The 18744-nt window shown below is 41.1% G+C and overlaps 2 protein-coding genes across 6 annotated transcripts in view; one reads left to right on the top strand and one right to left on the bottom strand.

Moving 5' to 3' along the window:
• The window catches only part of LOC126259386 (uncharacterized), a 229236-nt gene that overhangs the window by 64871 nt on the left and 145621 nt on the right, over positions 1 to 18744 (top strand). The gene's annotated exons all lie outside the window — the stretch shown is intronic.
• LOC126259388 (neuroparsin-A-like) overlaps positions 1 to 18744 on the bottom strand; it is a 244252-nt gene that overhangs the window by 141534 nt on the left and 83974 nt on the right. For all 3 annotated transcript variants that reach the window (XM_049956144.1, XM_049956146.1, XM_049956145.1), the window contains exon 2: positions 3207 to 3441. The gene's annotated coding sequence lies outside the window, so the exon portion shown is untranslated. The remainder of the gene's footprint in view (positions 1 to 3206; positions 3442 to 18744) is intronic.

The raw sequence follows: 18744 nt of genomic DNA, 5'->3' as shown, positions 1-18744 counted from the left end.
CGAGTCTCGATCCGACACACAGTTGTAATCTGCCAGGACGTTACGTAGCAGCGCACACTACGCTGCAGAGTGAATAATTCATTCTGGAAATATCTCGCAGACTGTGGCTAGGTGATTTCTCCGCGATATGCTTTCTTCCAGGAGTCTGGCAAGTTTAGCAAAAGAGCTTTTGCGACGTTTGGAAGGTAGGAGAAGTACTGAAGGAAGTAAAGCTGTGAGGACGGGTCCTGAGTCGTGTTTGGGTAGCTCAGATAGTAGAGCACTTTCCCGCGAAAGGCAAAGTTCTATCTTCGGGTATCATTCCGGCACACAGTTTTGATCTGCCAGGAAGTTTCGTATCAGGGCACAGTGCACTGAAGAATGAATAATTCCTTCTGGAAATAGATTTTTTTTTCTCTTGAACAGCATCTTAGGTGTTAGCCAATTTTAATGCCTCTATTCGACGGACTGAGGCTCATCAGTAGTCCTCATGCACTCACTCCACGAGACATTGCGGTATGACATGAGGTCGAATCCAGGGTTTTAGTGTGCTGTCTGCTTCCAGGAGTAGCCCCGTCCTTCCCTTACTAGCCAAATACTGGCGTTGACCTTTACTTGCACTATCCGGATTGGAACCGGCAGCCCTTAGGCTTAACGCTACTCTTTTATTGCGGATGAGAGTCCTTAATTAGGGACAGACTACGTTACTATAGACAAATAATTTTTATTATGGAAAACAGAATCTGTAGACACTGATGATTTGAAGATGCGAAAGTCATGTGAATAGTAATTATTGCATCGTGTGGAAATTAAACAGCTGACACTGATTTAAGAAATTATATGAACGAATGAAACACAGAAAAGCAGAGATGTGGCGTATGTGTACCGCACCATTTGTGAATCCCGTACTTTAGACATTCTCCCGATTTTTCTTCACATCGCCAAAAACCATGTAGCTATATGAACTTATACTACAATCCTGTTGTGACATGCAGTTGACGTGAAAACTACATCATAAGAGCAGTTCTCGCCCCATTACTGTGTCCCACATTCCTGTTCTTGTAATTTTTTTGAGATTAGTGGGACGGGCATCAAGGTCGTGAATATTATGTAAACAAGATTTACTTATCGCTGTTTGTTTGTTAAATGTAGCAGACGGACATAGCCAGACGATCTCGCAAAAAGAACGCGAGCAGCTGTTTATCTCCCTGCGTGTGTTTAGTCAGCCGGGTGACGGAGCAAAGTCGGACTCCGGTTAGCAACCCGCGATGGTAGCGTGCGAGTCAGAGCTGTGATCGTTTTTAATAGATAGAAGTTCGTGCGGGGCTAGGTGCTCCGAACCCTTACTATCGTATTTTTCGACGTAGTACAGTTAACGTTCCTACTTGATGCTGCCAATATCTTTCCGCACGGCTGGCCAATGAAAAGTACCAAGCTATACGGTAAACAACGACGAAAGCTTTGTGAGTGTGAGTGTGTGTGTGTGTGTGTGTGTGTGTGTGTGTGTGTGTGTGTGTGTCATACGTTACCTTTAGAGTTTTCCTCGTAAGTAGGCTGTTTAGGTTTTTATATTGGTAACGCCACGTAGCACTCTGTATGAAAATCACTGACTGTGCTGTGTGCAGTCTGTGGCTGGTTGGCATTGTTGGAATATTCGCTAGTGTAGTGTTGGGCAGTTGGATGTGAACAGCGCGTAGCGTTGCGCAGTTGGGGGTGAGCCACCAGTAGTAGTGGATGTGGGGAGAGAGATGGCGGAGTTTTGAGAGCGGACGATCTGGATGTGTGTCCGTCAGAAAAAGGGAATTTGTGAGACTGTATGTCTTGAACTGATATATATATATATATATATATATATATATATATATATATATATATAACTTTTGAACGCTATTGAGGTAAATACATTGTTTGTTCTGCATCAAACTTTTTCATTTGCTAACTATGCCTATCAGTAGTTAGTTCCTGCAGTAGTTAGAATCTTTCGTTTAGCTGGCACAGTATTGGTGCTCGCTGAATTGCAGTAGTTCGAGTAACAAAGATTTATATATATATAGTGTCAGTTTAGTGTTGATCAGAATAAGCAAAGAGAGAAATGTCTGAGTACCATCAGTTTTGCTCAGCTGTTTGAAAATCAAGTAACGTAGAGGTTTTCCAGCACTGTCATTTATAAATGTTTCTAAGGAGATGTTTCATCCTGTACTTTCACTAAATTACTTATTTTGCAATCAAGGTTCTCGGATACAACTAACTGAGAAGTAAGCACTTTCAGCTCATTATTGGACTGGACGAAGGTTGTAGTTCTGAAAAAGTGATCTTTGCTATCGTGTTTTTCAACGTAGTAACTTTCCTGCTTGATGCTGATAAAATATGTCAGTACAGCTGGCCAAAGCAGAATCAGTAGGCTATACGGTATAGGCGTAGGACACGGGTTCGATTCCTGGAACTGCCAAGTATTTTTCCTTGGTAGGAGGATTGGTAGGGGGTGCACTCAGCCTCGTGATGCCAATTGAAGAGCTGCTTGACCGAATAGTCGGCAAGACTCAGCGGCGCTAGGAGCACCTCTGAAGGTGGCCAGCACAGCTCTGGATGAAACGTCAGGAACCGAAAAGTTTCTTCGGCAATGGCTATGCAGGCCGGAAGACTCATTAGCAACTACGTGAAAGCTTTCATTGTATAATAAATGGACTAGTGGTTAAGGTCGAAAATTCCATGAGGATTTTCTTCACAATCTTTATTCATTTTATGCACTTTTCGTAATAGTGAACAAGCTTCTTCAACTCTTCTGCGTGTAAGTGCTCCGCTTGGGGACTGAAACAGCTGACAACGACAGCCTTGGGTACCACGTCATATTCAAATAGTTAACCACAGAGCTTTCGTTTCATGTCCAAGAATAAGATTGGAGGAGCCATGTGCATCTGACGTAGGCTAGCCATGTCGCTGTGGACAGTTTTTAAGTCAGACGCAGTGCAATAACAACTTTGTGTGGCAATCTGTGGTGCCGAAGAATGAGCAGCAAAGTCTGGAATGTAAGCAGCAGTGTATAGGCTAGGCCAACAGTATGGGTCTTCCGAAAGCTGTCCAGTGGCTAGCTACGGGCCTTATCTTAGCAAGTACGCCAATATGTGAAGCTTTCGGTTGGACGCCTTACGCGTTCCCGAGGGCGGGAGGACGGGGTCGGAACGCTAGTGACGGCGGCGCGCTCAGGCTACTGGAGGCCAGCCACTCACCTGTTGGTGGGCGATGTGGTGGTAACGGCTGGCGGCGGAGGTCTGCGGCGGCGGTGTGGCGTCCCGGCGCCAATATATACGCGGCCGGCGGCGGCAGCGGCGGCGGCGTTACGTCACGGCCGGCTGCTGTCAACCCCCGAGCGGTGCCCGTCAGGCGCTGAGCCCGTGCGCGCCCATGACGGAGCCGCGGTAAACAACGCTCCTCGTAATTACTGGCGGACGCTCATCACGCGACCTGATGCAAAAAAATTACCCATCAACACGTCGCTTCAGCTTCCGCGACCAGCGTCTGGAAGAGACGCTGTCGTGTGGGCGGCTGGGTCGGAAGGGTGCTGCCGACCTTCGAGGAACTCTGGTGAGGTGAAGGGATGAACATCATCTGCTCATGTGCTACAACTTTTCACAAACGACAATACAATAACTTAAACCAAACCGAAATTTTCCATTTTCACACTGGAGCGAGCTATCTATTTTGACATAATAATATATTTCGTGAGACATCCACAACTGTTGCTAAACATTTCCATGATTAATAAATTCCTTCCAGTTGTACTCGACAAATGTTTTATTTGCGTAAAATCTAACAAAACACTCGGCTTTCAGGATGTAAATCCCCCCTCCAGTCGCTATAAAAATCAAAGAAAAACAAGAGGGATCCTTCGTAACATTAATTAAAGTTAAAAGGGCCCATATCAATGTGAACATCAGGTTATCCTTGGGTGCATACGAGAAAGTCGTACCAGTCAAGTAAAAGATCCAGCAGATGTGTTAAATAGCATGCGAGATCCCCTGCTGGTATGGCACGAAAAGGTACTATCGGTCAAGCAGTACCACACCTGGTAAACGGTGCATATCCGAAAAAAACTATGAAAGTAACAGCAAGTAAACACTCTTTGCCAGCCTAATGTAACCTATGAACTAACTATGAAAGACTAGACATGTGGCATGGGCTTAAGAAGGCATAAATGCCGTAAAATGCCAATTTGTAAACCTCAAAAGTAGCTTACCATGTAAGTGTCCAGCCGTTCTACGGATTTTCTGTCTTAATTTTTATTTCTTAAGCCCATGCCACATGTATAGTCGTTCGCAGTTGGTCCATAGAGCACATTAGGCTGGCAATGTGGGTTTATTTGCTGTTGCATTCATGTTTTTTCGGTTAGGCCCCGCTTACCAGCTGCAGTAATGGTTGACGAGGAATACCTTTTCATGCCACACCCACACGAGATCTCGCATACTACTTCATAAATTTGCTGCATCTTTTACATGACTTGTTCGACTTCCTCGTACGCAATCAAGATTTAACCTGACGTTCATATTCCTATGGGCCCTTTTGACGTTAATTAATTTTATGAACAATTCCTCGTAGATTTCCTTGTTTCTTGTAGCACCTGAAGGTGGAATTTACATCCTGAAACCCAGATCGAGTGTACGATTTTCTTCAAATAAGGATTTATCAAGACTAACTGGAGCGGATTTATTAATTATTTTGATAAATACTTTTTTTATTCACAATTGTTGTGATCGTGTTTGGTGAAATTTTGAGTTTCAAATCTTATGGGTTAACATCAGAGCCAGTATCTTGTTACGAAAGTGATACGTTAAGTGGTCATCTAGCGCTCATCGTGGTCACTATAAACTGACTGCCTTACCACTATTAAATGACTAGTGCTGTAAATGAAAAGCACAAAATTGCGGATATTCTACCGTATTGATTCAATTCGTCAATCCGATTTTGGCTTACAACGCCATCGTCAGAATTTAACTGACTGTCGTCGACAAAGAGGATACAATTCCTATGAACAATATTACAAAGGATAAAACAAATGGAGAGATGCAAACACAAAGCCATTGTCGTCTTTGACAGCGTAATGGTATCACAATTCATAACGTTAAACTTAAACAGTAAATCAATAAAATGCGATCAGACCAGAACAATATAACACTAAACATCGAAAAAACATGGATCGCGCAAAACAACCAAATAGCCTACATAACTACTTGAATTAAACTAATAATCACCATAAAATATTTATGTTTGTGATTTGACAGTTTCAAATCTTATTATTCATCATCAGAACCAGTATCTTATTTTACTCCATTTTATTGTGATCGTTAACTGAATTTAAGAATAAAAGACTTTTTCAGTTACCTTACCATTATTCCGTCAAAGATGTAATTCACTCTGTGTCCGTCAAAGATAACATTTACTCTGTGTTTTCACCATAGAGTAAATATCTCTGGAGTGAGCATTGCGTTCTGCGCATGTTGTCAACATTAAACCAGGATTGTCACGTGTTTTCGGGACTTCGCTGTGCGTGTGCGCTTTCTGCAGCGTTTGAAGTTTATAATATCAAGAGTTTTTGTTGTGTTTCACCGTTTGTTGATAGTTGATAGTTGATAGTGTAATAGCGATGGTGAATTACTGTTGTTGCTACGGATGCAAATAAAAATATGTGAAACGAGGGGCAGTAACTTTTCATGGGTATATACCATGCAGCTCTAATTATAGTTATCGTATTATTAAGAGACACTCTATATGTTTAAAAATTTCGAGACGCATTATAATTAAGGCTTGATTCTGTAGACCCATTTTTCTACGGTTTTATGACTATATAATAGATATTACGGCTCGTACAAAAGCTTACAAACAATCACTTCCTCTCGTAAATTTGCTAGTGGAACAGGAAAGGAAATGGTTAGTTGTTTCAACAAATGCTATCCTCCAAGCATTTATCAGTGACTTGTCGATTGTGTATATAGATCACGCAGTCTACTATTTATTTAATAAACTGGGAGCAAGTGCGTAAAATGCGTTAAATGAATACTTCAAAGTGTCACCAGTAAGAAAAATTGTGCTTTAGGTCGCAAAAACGAGAAAATAAATACGCAGAAATAGCAGAAAAATGGACGAAATAGCAAGGATAAAGTCGCTAATGTGTGGCAAATTCGGTTTTTTCGGACACTTGCAAAAGTGTACTAGCGTACTGTCAAGTCGTTTTGCAAGACTATCCCTGCAAAAATGTACGTCAGGGTCTGTAATACTATAAAGTGCCGTTGTTGTTGTTGTGGTCTTCAGTCCTGAGACTGGTTTGATGCAGCTCTCCATGCTACTCTATCCTGTGCAAGCTTCTTCATCTCCCAGTACCTACTGCAACCTACATCCTTCTGAATCTGCTTAGTGTATTGATCTCTTGGTCTCCCTCTACGATTTTTACCCTCCACGCTGCCCTCCAATGCTAAATTTGTGCTCCCTTGATGCCTCAAAACATGTCCTACCAACCGATCCCTTCTTCTAGTCAAGTTGTGCCACAAACTTCTCTTCTCCCCAATCCTATTCAATACCTCCTCATTAGTTACGTGATCTACCCACCTTATCTTCAGCATTCTTCTGTAGCACCACATTTCGAAAGCTTCTATTCTCTTCTTGTCCAAACTGGTTATCGTCCATGTTTCACTTCCATACATGGCTACACTCCATACAAATACTTTCAGAAACGACTTCCTGACACTTAAATCTATACTCGATGTTAACAAATTTCTCTTCTTCAGAAACGCTTTCCTTGCCATTGCCAGTCTACATTTTATATCCTCTCTACTTCGACCATCATCAGTTATTTTACTCCCTAAATAGCAAAACTCCTTTACTACTTTAAGTGTCTCATTTCCTAATCTAATCTCCTCAGCATCACCCGATTTAATTTGACTACATTCCATTATCCTCGTTTTGCTTTTGTTGATGTTCATCTTATATCCTCCTTTCAAGACACTGTCCATTCCGTTCAACTGCTCTTCCAAGTCCTTTGCTGTCTCTGACAAAATTACAATGTCATCGGCGAACCTCAAATTTTTTACTTCTTCTCCATGAATTTTAATACCTACTCCGAATTTTTCTTTTGTTTCCTTTACTGCTTGCTCAATATACAGACTGAATAACATCGGGGAGAGGCTACAACCCTGTCTCACTCCTTTCCCAACCACTGCTTCCCTTTCATGCCCCTCGACTCTTATAACTGCCATCTGGTTTCTGTACAAATTGTAAATAGCCTTTCACTCCCTGTATTTTACCCCTGCCACCTTCAGAATTTGAATGAGAGTATTCCAGTGCCGTATCATACCGAAAACTACCAAAAATCGAGTGTATCTGAACTGTGACACCTATCGCAAAGAAGCAGGATGTAATATCACTTGCCCTTAAAAGTTACGTAGCTGGTTTATTCCGGGTATCAAATGGATACTGTTAAAATGTCTGCGCAACATATATAAATGATCCACGATACGTTCGAAAAAAATTCGTCAGTACTGGGGATGTAGTGACATTCTAAATATACAGGGCGCTATACGGACAAACACTCGAAGTCCCGAGATCACGTGACCAGGCCGGCAATGTATGTTAACACAAAATCTGTTCTGCGCATGTGAATGCTCACTCCAGAGATATTTACTCTATCGTTTTCACCACAGACATACGTTATTAGATCGGCAATATCGTATACAGTATCACTGGTGTCAGTCGCAATATGGCGGCTTGCGTAAGGACGTGTAAACAGCTGTTTATCTATTGATAAAACAGTTGTATAAAATGGCGATAAACTGAAATAACTACGTTACCTTTAGAGTTTTAGCATAATGGACAATACATGCGTGTTTGATTGTAATTTTTCGTACAGCATACAGAAAATACTAGGAAAGGAATATGTCTCAATGCAAACGTAAGAAATATATCACGTATTTTTGCTTTTGTACTATATGTAAGCCTAAATAATTACATTGCAGTTTGTCTTACCTCAAATACAGGCAGCATTTAAATAGTTTATGCTTATTTTAAGGGGTTCAATAACTCTAGTATTAACAGATGTGGCTTACTTTTGTAACTATTTCTGATCAACTCCGGGTAGGATGCTCGTTGTGAAAGTGCTCATATAAGTATAACGTGCTATTTGTCGATGATAACAAGAGCCGTAATTCATTTTAGTGTTCTTACGATAACTGCAGCCTGCTTTAAACGTGTGTAAATGTGACTTGATGTTCTTCTCATAACACCATTCTACAATGTACGTCTTAAAATCAACTAGTACGTAAATATGTGCTCAACTGCAGAATTTTTTTAGGCCATCTCGTAAAGCTTACAACAATATTTTGTTTCAAAAAATCGTAGTAGCATGCACAAACTTCATGATGCCACCATCTTACCTCACCAAACGTCAGGCGTTAGTAACAGATCCGCCTTTGCCAGTCTAGTAACGTATGTCTGTGATTTGCACTCCATGTGTAATATCTTTCGCAACGTTGTTCACCACCAATGTATCCTGTTCGAGGACGATAGTTCAAGTCTGCTGATAACCTTGTAAGCCGATGACCAGTTATAGAAGTGAATGAATACTGCAAAACATCATAGTTTCGAGCTTTTCATTAATAGTTATGACGTTATTCTACCAAGAGGCGACGGAATTAGTTAATGTGACCAATATTGATTACACCCAAACCTCGAGATCGGTACCTCAGATCGGAACCAAACGTTGTATGTCGATTGAGTACCAACCAAAACTTCGTACTGTATGCTGTCGTCAAGCAGAACAGGCGTAAACGTCAATTAAAAGAAACACCATAACAACGGATCACAGGAAAAGCATAAGTATGAATAACTAATATGTATAACTTCCGTGGGGAAGTTGGTAGAGCGTTAGATCGTCGTACCAGGTTCCTGGATTCATATCCCAAATGATGACAATTATCAGTGAAAGTGTTATATAGCACTATTAAAACTTCCGGCACGTGTGATGCAATTGTTTCTTTATTCTACTGTTCCGACTGTTTATGTTTATTCTGTGACACTACAAATGCGCTAGGTTGCATCATAACGAGTGGTGTCTGTTCTGTTGCACATGTCCGACAGAACGCCACAGCTGTCTGTACAAATATGCTCTATAGGTTTGCTACTAACGAATCGAAAGCAGACTGCCGAAAGAATCTTGCTACAATCTCCAAAAAATCCTTTTAAATCTCAGGAAAATGTTCTCCCATATAACAGTTTCACGCGTAAACAGTTAGAACAAACCGTCATCGTAGGGTCTGAAAGCGGGACCTTTGGCACGGCGACGCGCTTTACCAACTCACCCACGCGATGTCTATAAAACTATCACTCACAGATACGCCTTTCCTGAGCTCCGTACTTCTGGTGTTACTTTTAATTACCTTTTACGCTTTATACTTGATGACAGCACATAGCATGAACTAAACCGGTCTTTCGTTTGATACTCTACTTACATACATCGTTTGTCACCGATCTGAGTGTCTGACATCTGCAGGTTCGGGTGTTAGGGATAGGAAATAAGAATGGCCGGGAGTGTCCTTGGTTGAGCCAACCGGTGTGGCCGAGCGGTTCTACGCGCTTCAGTCTGGAACCGCGCGACCGATATGGTCGCAGGTTCGAATCCTGCCACGGGCAAGATGTTAGGTTAGTTAGGTTTAAGTAGTTCTAAGTTCTAGGAGACTGATGACCTCTGATGTTAAGTCCCATAGTTCTCAGAGCCATTTGAACCATTTTTTTGTCCTGGATTGTGTGCCACACAAAGTTCATTCCGTGAAGACCCCATCAAGTGAAATCAAGTAAACAATATCCCTCATCGACGTAAGAGCGCGCAGTATCATCGGATGAGAAAGTTCGACCGAAATGATCAGTGCTGGAGAAATGAGTACATCATATCGTGACATTTTGGATGGTACATACTGTGGTGCGGATGAGACAAGGAGAAGTGTGTGTACTAGTGGATAGAAGAAGCTTTCACTCCACCAGACCATGCAATCGACATAATCCCGATCTCGTCTACTTTACCTTAATTTCCTTACAAATCGTCTAGCATGTTGGATCAGCGCTGGAATATTGCACTGAATGTGATCTCTCCTGCGCGAAGGGCTCGACACGGTTTTTTGCTGCATGGCCTGTGGGCACACATGCCATTGCGTCGTCTCACATTGTTTTAAACCTCAAACCCACACTCAGCAGTGAGCAAATGCACCGCGTTGCTAGCTGGGTGGTTGTAAGAAATGGAATGAAACCAGTGTATGGAATTACTCGACACTTCCAAAGTCTACCTATCAAAACGACTGTGCTCGGAATAATTTTGCTTAAGTGTGTCCTATAGTGTTGGCTACATACACTATCCGACCAAAAGAATCCGGGAACCACTCTATAATTCATAACTGACCGCTAGAACTCAGGATTATGTTGTCAGAAGATGATGTTTGGTTCGTCGGGCGCTCAACCGCGCGGTCATCACCGCCCGTCCAAAGTCCCAATTTTTTGCACAGTCCAATTTTTTGCACATTCCTATCTATCCACTGTCACGAATGATGATGATGATGATGATGATGAAATGATGAGGACAACACAAACACGAGTCCCCGGGCAGAGAAAATCCCCAACCCGTCCGGGAATCGAATCTGGGACCCCGTGATCCAGAGGCAGCAGTTGTCAGTACAGTAACGGTAACATCTGAATGGGTCGGTCGTAAGCGCTCAGTGTATTCGAATGTGGACTAGGCATTGCATGTCATGGGAGTAACAAACTCATCAAGGACATTTCAACCCTTCTAAAGCTGTTAAAGTCGACTATTGGACATGGAAATGCGAAGTGGAAAAGTGAAGAAACAATAACAGCCAAACCAAGACCAGGCAGTCCCCATGTACTGAGGGTCAGCGACAGTCAAGCATTTCTGGGTGGTGTAAGAAATGTTATAAAACCAGTGTATGGAATTACTCGACAATTCCAAAGTCCAGCTAGCAGAACGACTGCGCGTAGGGAGTTAAGAATCACGCTGTACTCTGCGGTTATCTGACAGAAGGAATGTTACCTGCCATCATGTATAGTGCCAACAGTTAAGTACAGAGTAGATGGTGTTAAGGTGAGGGGGAGTTTTTCGGTGCTATGGCGCAGTCCCCTTATTGCACTTAAGAAAACGTTGAATGCCGAAAGATATGAACACAGTTTACTGCGTTTTGTACTGCGTACAGTAGGGAAACAATTCGGAGATGATATTCGTTTGTATCAGTGTGACGATGCACCCCATCATAAAGCATGATCTGTTTGACAGTGGTTTGTGAACTACAATTCTGAAACGGGCTGGCCTGCCCAGAGTCCTGATCTGAACCCATTGGAACAGCTTTGTGATGAGTTGGAAAGTCTACTTAGCACCAGACCCCGGCGTCCAGCGTCACTTCCTTCTCTGGTTTCGGCTCTTGAGGAAGAATTGACTGCCATTCCTCCACAGAGGTTCAAACTCCTCAACTATAATTCTGAAACGGGCTGGCCTGCCCAGAGTCCTGATCTGAACCCATTGGAACAGCTTTGTGATGAGTTGGAAAGTCTACTTAGCACCAGACCCCAGCGTCCAGCGTCACTTCCTTCTCTGGTTTCGGCTCTTGAGGAAGAATTGACTGCCATTCCTCCACAGAGGTTCAAATTCCTCAACGAAAGTGTCCCCAGCAGAGTTCAAACCGTCATCTTGGCATCCTTTATTAATTTTCGGATACTTTTGACCGGACAGTGTACGTATTATACACTCCTGTAGTGACCGCTGCACAGCACCCTGAAATAGTGAGCGGTGAAGGAGACAAAAACGAGGTATGATAAATGGGGTGTTATTAGATACAACAAGCCATGTCTGCTCCAACGCAATGGAGGCAATTTGAACAGCAACTGCTACAACTTTGTAGAATTTTTAAGATGCGAGGCATTGCTCCTCCTTCAAACAACTCCACATGCCATATTTCAGTAGGACACTGCGCGGCCATAGGTGGCGATGGATGTGTATTCCTTATTCGGAGAACGACGGGTAGGGTACAGCTGCTTTCGTGTCCTACGTTTACGGCTGACAACTGCTCATCGAACTTATCTAACAGGGACGAGCCAGACCCTGGGGCTCATTGACTTCGGTAGGCTTCGCCATACAGGTCGTTCCTATAAGACCCCTTTCGAACTAGATGTCATCTTCAGATCACTTGAAAATAAGGAAATGTAATTGATGGATACCATGTACCAAGTCTAACGCTTTTAGAGAAGCTGAAGTATTAGATTTCTGAGACAGTTTATCGACGCTTAAGTCTATTAAAACAATTTATTCATAATATCCGCAACAACGATTTTTGTCATTTAGCCATGTACTGCAATCTGAAATGGCTATGCGATCGAAACTGCTACAGCGCATTTAGTGAACAAATAGCTTTAACAGTCATAGGCGACAATGATGTCCTTTAAAAAATTTTTTTAATCTGTTGATTTTAACCATTGTAGACATATTAAAGAAGGGAAAGCCTTGAAGAATGAGGCCATGACCAAATGTTATAATTTTACTATCGAGAATAAAGACATTTTCAAACTATTTCTTCTCCTCTCATCTGCATTATTTGTTTTTCATTTATTTTTTAAGACCGACAAGGTTTCATGTTCAGCCAACAGAGCTCTATTCAACCGAAATGATATACCAGCTCAAGTATATTTGAATAATGTACGCCAGCATCTTCTGATATGGTAACGATAAGACTGAGTTACAGTCTACACGAAAGGTAAATTGAGTATATTCTCTCGACATTCTTGTGGTGGTGTATTATATTGATCACAGAGCATTAGTGCCTGAATATGAAGCCGAAGTCACTTGGAAATTGATAGCAGTTAAACAAATAGCCAATAACATACCACGCAAAGGAGACAAAATAGTATGAGAACAGCCATTATTTTTCGTAACAAAATATTTAACAGGTGACATCTCCAACTACCAGCACTGTTGAAGCAATAATGCCATAAAGTTTGTCTTCATATCAGTCAACTTTCACGCTCATGGGTTTAGATCTTACTTCTTTAACCGTTTTTTTTTTCATCCTTCAGCAAGAGAAAGAAAGCTGTCGCTCACGTTTCGTATAGTTCTAAATATTTTTGTGAATAACGAGAAAAGTGATCAGCCTACGAACTTTACGACATGTGTTTGATCACCTGTTCTTCTTCTTATAAAGTGTGTAACTGTAAACCATGTTGACTTTGCACCACATATTGTTAATGAAGTATGTGTGTGGAACAATGCTTATTCACGGGAGCTGACTGAACTGAACGCAGGCCTGTACTATTCGATAGCGCACCAGTCACAAAGAGCTTTACTCCTCAAGAGAGTAACGGTTCGAAATCACTAATTCTTCGATTTGTTGGAAACTATTAAGCTGCAGACATGAGACGTACAAATGAATTTTCCCTATTTTCGGGAGTTTTAAAGGTTACATGCCGTCCGAAACGGATCCTTTGTCATGACTTTTGGGCTAGATTTTTTTTCTCTGTTGCACACGGCTTCCATCCCTTAGGGAAATGACGACTGCGACGACAGGAAGGCATCCGGCCGAAAAGTTGTATGAAATAAATTTGCCAATCCCTGAGTTCAACCGAATTAGACAGGATTAACGCTAAGTAAAAGGAGAAGAAAGGGCAGAAGAGAAACGGGAGTGTATGCATGTGTGAATCTGCTGCCAACAGGAAATGACACATTCAGATTATCTTTCCTGATTGTAGAAGAAGTTGCTGATGTAAGACATATCCAGTGTCCGACAGAGGAAAGGGCACCGAAAAACAGGCAATTACTTTTTTTTCTGAAATATGTTGCTTATGGCGCGGAGAATAGCGAGTGAGGCAGGTCGTAGAGGTAGGAGCACTATTTGAGTTACCACTTGGACTTAAGTGACATGCTTGTCATTCTTAATTTGTTGTTAACACGCAATAATACCATATGTGGAATACACAGAACCACTATACGATGATAATAACAAATGTTACGCCATTCACTGGCTGATGCAAATAAATGTGTATTCAGTGTATATCAGACAAAGAGAACTTGTCTGGAACTGAAACAGTCATTCACTGGATTTTGTTCCTGTTTAGGTTTCCGTTTTTCCTAATCAAAGTATGTATTATAATTACTGAATTACTCTTGTAGTGTAGTAATTTATTTTTGTCCCCAATTGCCTCACCAGCAACAGTGCCGCCTCATACGGGGTGAGCCCCAACTCCGCCCACAAAATTTCTGAGGTTTGTCAGAAATATTTGCTGAGCTATTTTGGTATCCGTCGTTTACGGTAGATTGTTATGGAGTAATAATGTAAACACAGTTTACTTAGTCACCCCCAATAATTTCGTTTCTATAAAAATATCTTCACAACAGTCAAAAACTTATCGTAAAAAACACGGAATAATGAAGCAGCTCTCAGCCAGATGACCAAGTTCTGTGATGTGGTTGTCGCCGCTACGAGAATAGCCCAGTATAATGTCCCTGCATCACTCTTCCAATGCATTTAGCCAACCCACACGCGAGGTGCATATTGACCAAAACTTCATCGGCAAACCTATCACACTCCTGTGCATCACTGTTAACGTAGAACGAACACTGCTGGAAGAACAAACTCGAGACAGAAACGAGCAGCATTGAATACACACTTGAGAGCGAAGAGTAAACATATCTTTACTGCTGTCAAGAACAAGTGCACACAGCAGCTATTGTCTACATTTGTACTGTTGTGCAGGTATTTTCAGTGCAGGACAGATGCAAAGGTAAAGTGGTAAGAAAACAAACGAATGTAATTATTTTGTAACAAGGCACCGGAGATGACGGGCATTTTATAGCGAAAATTCTAAGGAAATATCCCTGAAGAATCTCTCAAACATTTTTTGGTAGAGTTCGTGGTCGCTCTGTATACTATTTGCAATAGTACAGGGTGTTTCAGAAGTGATGGTCAATATTCAGGGATATAACAGGGGCCGGCCACTGTGGCCGAGCGGTTCAAGGCGCTACAGTCTGGACATGCGCGACCGCTACGGTCGCAGGTTCGAATCCTGCCTCGGGCATGGATGCGTGTGATGTCCTTAGGTTAGTTATGTTTAAGTAGTTCTAAGTTCTAAGGAACTGATGACGTCAGAAGTTAAGTCCCATAGTGCTCAGAGCCATTTTTGATATAACAGGAATGATCATTCGAAACAAAAAGTCAAGTAAACATGAGGTTTAAAACGCATTCCTTATGAACTATGATCAGTTCACGATCTTCCATAGTGTGAAACAAATGTCCTCTACTGCAAGCTCTTTGCTTTCCATATTTTGGGAAGTGGTAGTATGGACAAAAAAAAAAAAAAGAAAAAAGTCCAGTAAGCGTTCTCTAAAATGCATACCTTAAGAGCTATGAGCACTTGTTCACCTTTGCTACTTTGAAAAACAATTCTAATGAATAGGTGCTCATAACGTTTAAGGTACGAATTTTAGAGCACAAGTTTACTGGACATTTTTTTTCTTTTTTTGGTCCATACTACCACTTCCCAAAATATGGAAAGCAAAAAGCTTGCAGTAGAAGAGATTTGTTTCACAGTATCGATGATTAAGAATTAATCATAGCTCTTAAGGAATGCGTTTTAAACCACATGTTTACTCGAATTTTTTATTTTGAATGATCATTCCTGCCATCTCCCTGAATATTGACCATCACTTCTGAAACACATTATATTACGCTCACAGTGTCGCAGAGTATACGGGGAGAGTCGCTCAACACTACTTTTGATTCGTGAATGGTTCCGTCGTCGTACCAAGCTTTATGATTATTTACTTGTTTCTACAAAAGATGTTCACTTACACGTATGTACACACATTTGAAATAGTTTTCATAAGAGGCTGCTGATAGGCTAGAAGTTCGCATTTTCTTCCATTTGTGAAAATCATAGCTCACTCTTACTACAGGGTGCTTCAAAGTCTTCGCATCAGACTTCTAGGGTGACGAATCACCCCATGGCGAACAGCTTCTGTTAGAGATGGAGTATTCGCTGACACACCCCGGCGATGCTAGGTGACTTTTATAATTGGTTATGCCTAGGAGAGGCGGCAGGCCGTAGGCAGTCTGCTGCATTTGTATGCAATGTGTGTTGCATATAATGCAGACATCTGCTCCCTGTGAAATGGGATAGCTCCAGCTTCTAAAATATCTTTCTCCATTAAGGTTTTCTTCTTGAAAATCATTCTATTAATTCACTGGGCTGGTTAGCATGCAGATGAAGCGCATTTGGTTAGTAGGCTCTGCTAGTTCAATGGAATCTCGCCGTCCCAGGGTCGGAAAGTTCTATAAAAAGACGCCTAGGATCGCCTGCAAGTGCCAGTTAACATTTTGTTTCTAACAAAAGTTGTTCTCCTTGACGTGATCTATCACCTCTAGACGTTTGATGCAAAGACTTTGAAACACATTATGTACTATATGCCATATAAAGTAGCGCCAAGAGAAAACTAGTTTTATCTTTGCAGCGCAAGTCCATATTCTTGCTGCATGTAACAACGAAGCATGGCTTGAGTACTCCATTTAGCAGAGTTTACACTGCAATAACCGATTCCAGCCATCCTGCCATTCAGTTTGTGCATGTTTCTCGAATACTTTTGTAAAAAGTTTCAACACCAGCATTAACAAAGCGTTATGTCTCTATCGTCGGATTTTCGAGAGAGTTTGAATGGTGTTAAAAAAGTATAGCGTTCCATCAGAAAAAGGTATACCAACACTAGTACCTCTGTTGATACAAGAATTAAGAGATTTAACATATACAACAAAATTACCTGTCCCTCTGGCTACCCATAATTCGCCGAAAGCCTCGTTTCGATATCATGAACCGTTCCACGAACTAAAAGGTATGTTACTTCTGACTTAATGCTTTACGGTTCGTCATGGATTTCCACCGTCTCCTCCTGTTTTCTCATAACATTTGCGCATTACATAACTGATTAAACGGACATTGGTTAACTGTGGGTATTGCACAACGCAGAAGCTATTTTTGTGTAAGGAAATATAACCAGTAAGGTACAAGAGGTACAAGACAAGGTCCTGAAAGATGTACGCATGAAATAAAAGTAAATAATTATGAACAGCTCAAGGAATTTGTTTATGTCGGAGGATTAGATTCGACAGGAACGTGCGTAGTGCCTTTTCGTATGCTCGTCGTTGGAGACATGTGGAGAGGGAAAGTGCAAAATGGTTGAGGGGGTGCGGCTAATAGACCGAGTAGGTGGTTGAAGCTTTTATTTTCTTTTTTATTTTTATTTTCATTCACTTCTGAACGGGACAAGATGTGCTGTTAGAGAACTGCAGTTCTTTGTATCCAGATCATAGCTCGCTTGCCTCCAAAGAAGACCGTTGAAAAAAAAGAAAACTATGTTAGGGGATTTTCTGTTGGGTAATGTACCACTCAATTCAGGAAAAACTCGCACGAACTTCTGTCACTAGGAGGTGGGAGGAGGGGGCGCGGGTTGTTGAAAGTGGATGGCACAGGTTTTTGCTGTTTTTATTTTCATCTCTCGGTCAAAACAGTGAGACTAAATAATTAAGCACAAATAAAGACTACAGGTGTAATCTGGTGCATATGTGTATATGTCAGATGTAAATTGTCGGTTGATGACTTGGTCATGTAATAAAGTGTACTCAGTTAAATGTAGATTTAAAATTAATTTAATATACATCAAAAAGTATCTAAGAGAACCATCTATAATAACAGCAGGTAGCCGCCCGAGAAGCGTATGAGTATACTGCTTATTTCATTCATAGTAGATCGAAATCATTATACTACAGAAAACACTTCATTACCACGCTCAAATCACGGTCTGTTATTGATCTACAACGTTTAGAACCCGTAATACTGCTCTGAATGCGACGGGAAACTCTGATATTGTTTTAAAATGTGTATTGGTATAAATAAGCACGTATACAAAAATACACATTTTTGCCTGTATACGACTTTCTCCATGCTACAATTTATCTAAGTTTGCTACTGTCAATATAGATATCAATTGAAAGTACTCTAATCAGCCTTGACGACCATACATACTCATACAAACATCATTGCAATAAAGGTACCTCTCTTCAGTGAGTAATGAGGATTAGAACAGTGTTTCGTTGAAAATGATCGCTTGATGATCAGGAAAATGAAACAGTATGAAAGCTGCGAATTGCCATCTATATTAATTCTAGATCTCTTTATCTTTCTGACCAAGTCTTTTCGCTAAGTCGTAGTATGAGAAACTCGCCAGTCATTTGCTTACGTTATGCCGAATTTTTCTACGAGACAAATTTTGAAGTCACTATGAATGCTTCTGAGGCAGTCACCAAGATATAATAAAAAATCTCTACAATTGCTGATTGTAACGGGATCACAAACCTTAGTCTGTATGCAGCCTTTATGCTGTAGGTAAAAAAAAAAAAGTTTGTCAACGATTTACTAAAAATTTATTGACTATTACAAAACCACGTTTGACTCAAAGATTAAAGACTAGACACCTGCAGAAAAAATAATCTTTTCTAAAGCAACTCTTTACATAGTTTTCTTTTCTACTTTATTTATCAACCGCATTGTTACGCAAATCTGTAGTAATTAATTTTGTTGAAATTTTGTTGATAAAATTTATTTAGAAAATGCTGTGTAAGAACGGTTAAAAATACACCAACAAAACCGAATAACGACAAAAATTACGAACTTTAGTTGTAAGACAACACA

This window comes from Schistocerca nitens, chromosome 5, assembly GCF_023898315.1.
Source record: "Schistocerca nitens isolate TAMUIC-IGC-003100 chromosome 5, iqSchNite1.1, whole genome shotgun sequence".
NCBI lineage: Eukaryota > Metazoa > Arthropoda > Insecta > Orthoptera > Acrididae > Schistocerca > Schistocerca nitens.
The sequence above is the reverse complement of the archived record's forward strand: the minus strand, read 5'-3'. Positions and strand labels throughout refer to the sequence as shown.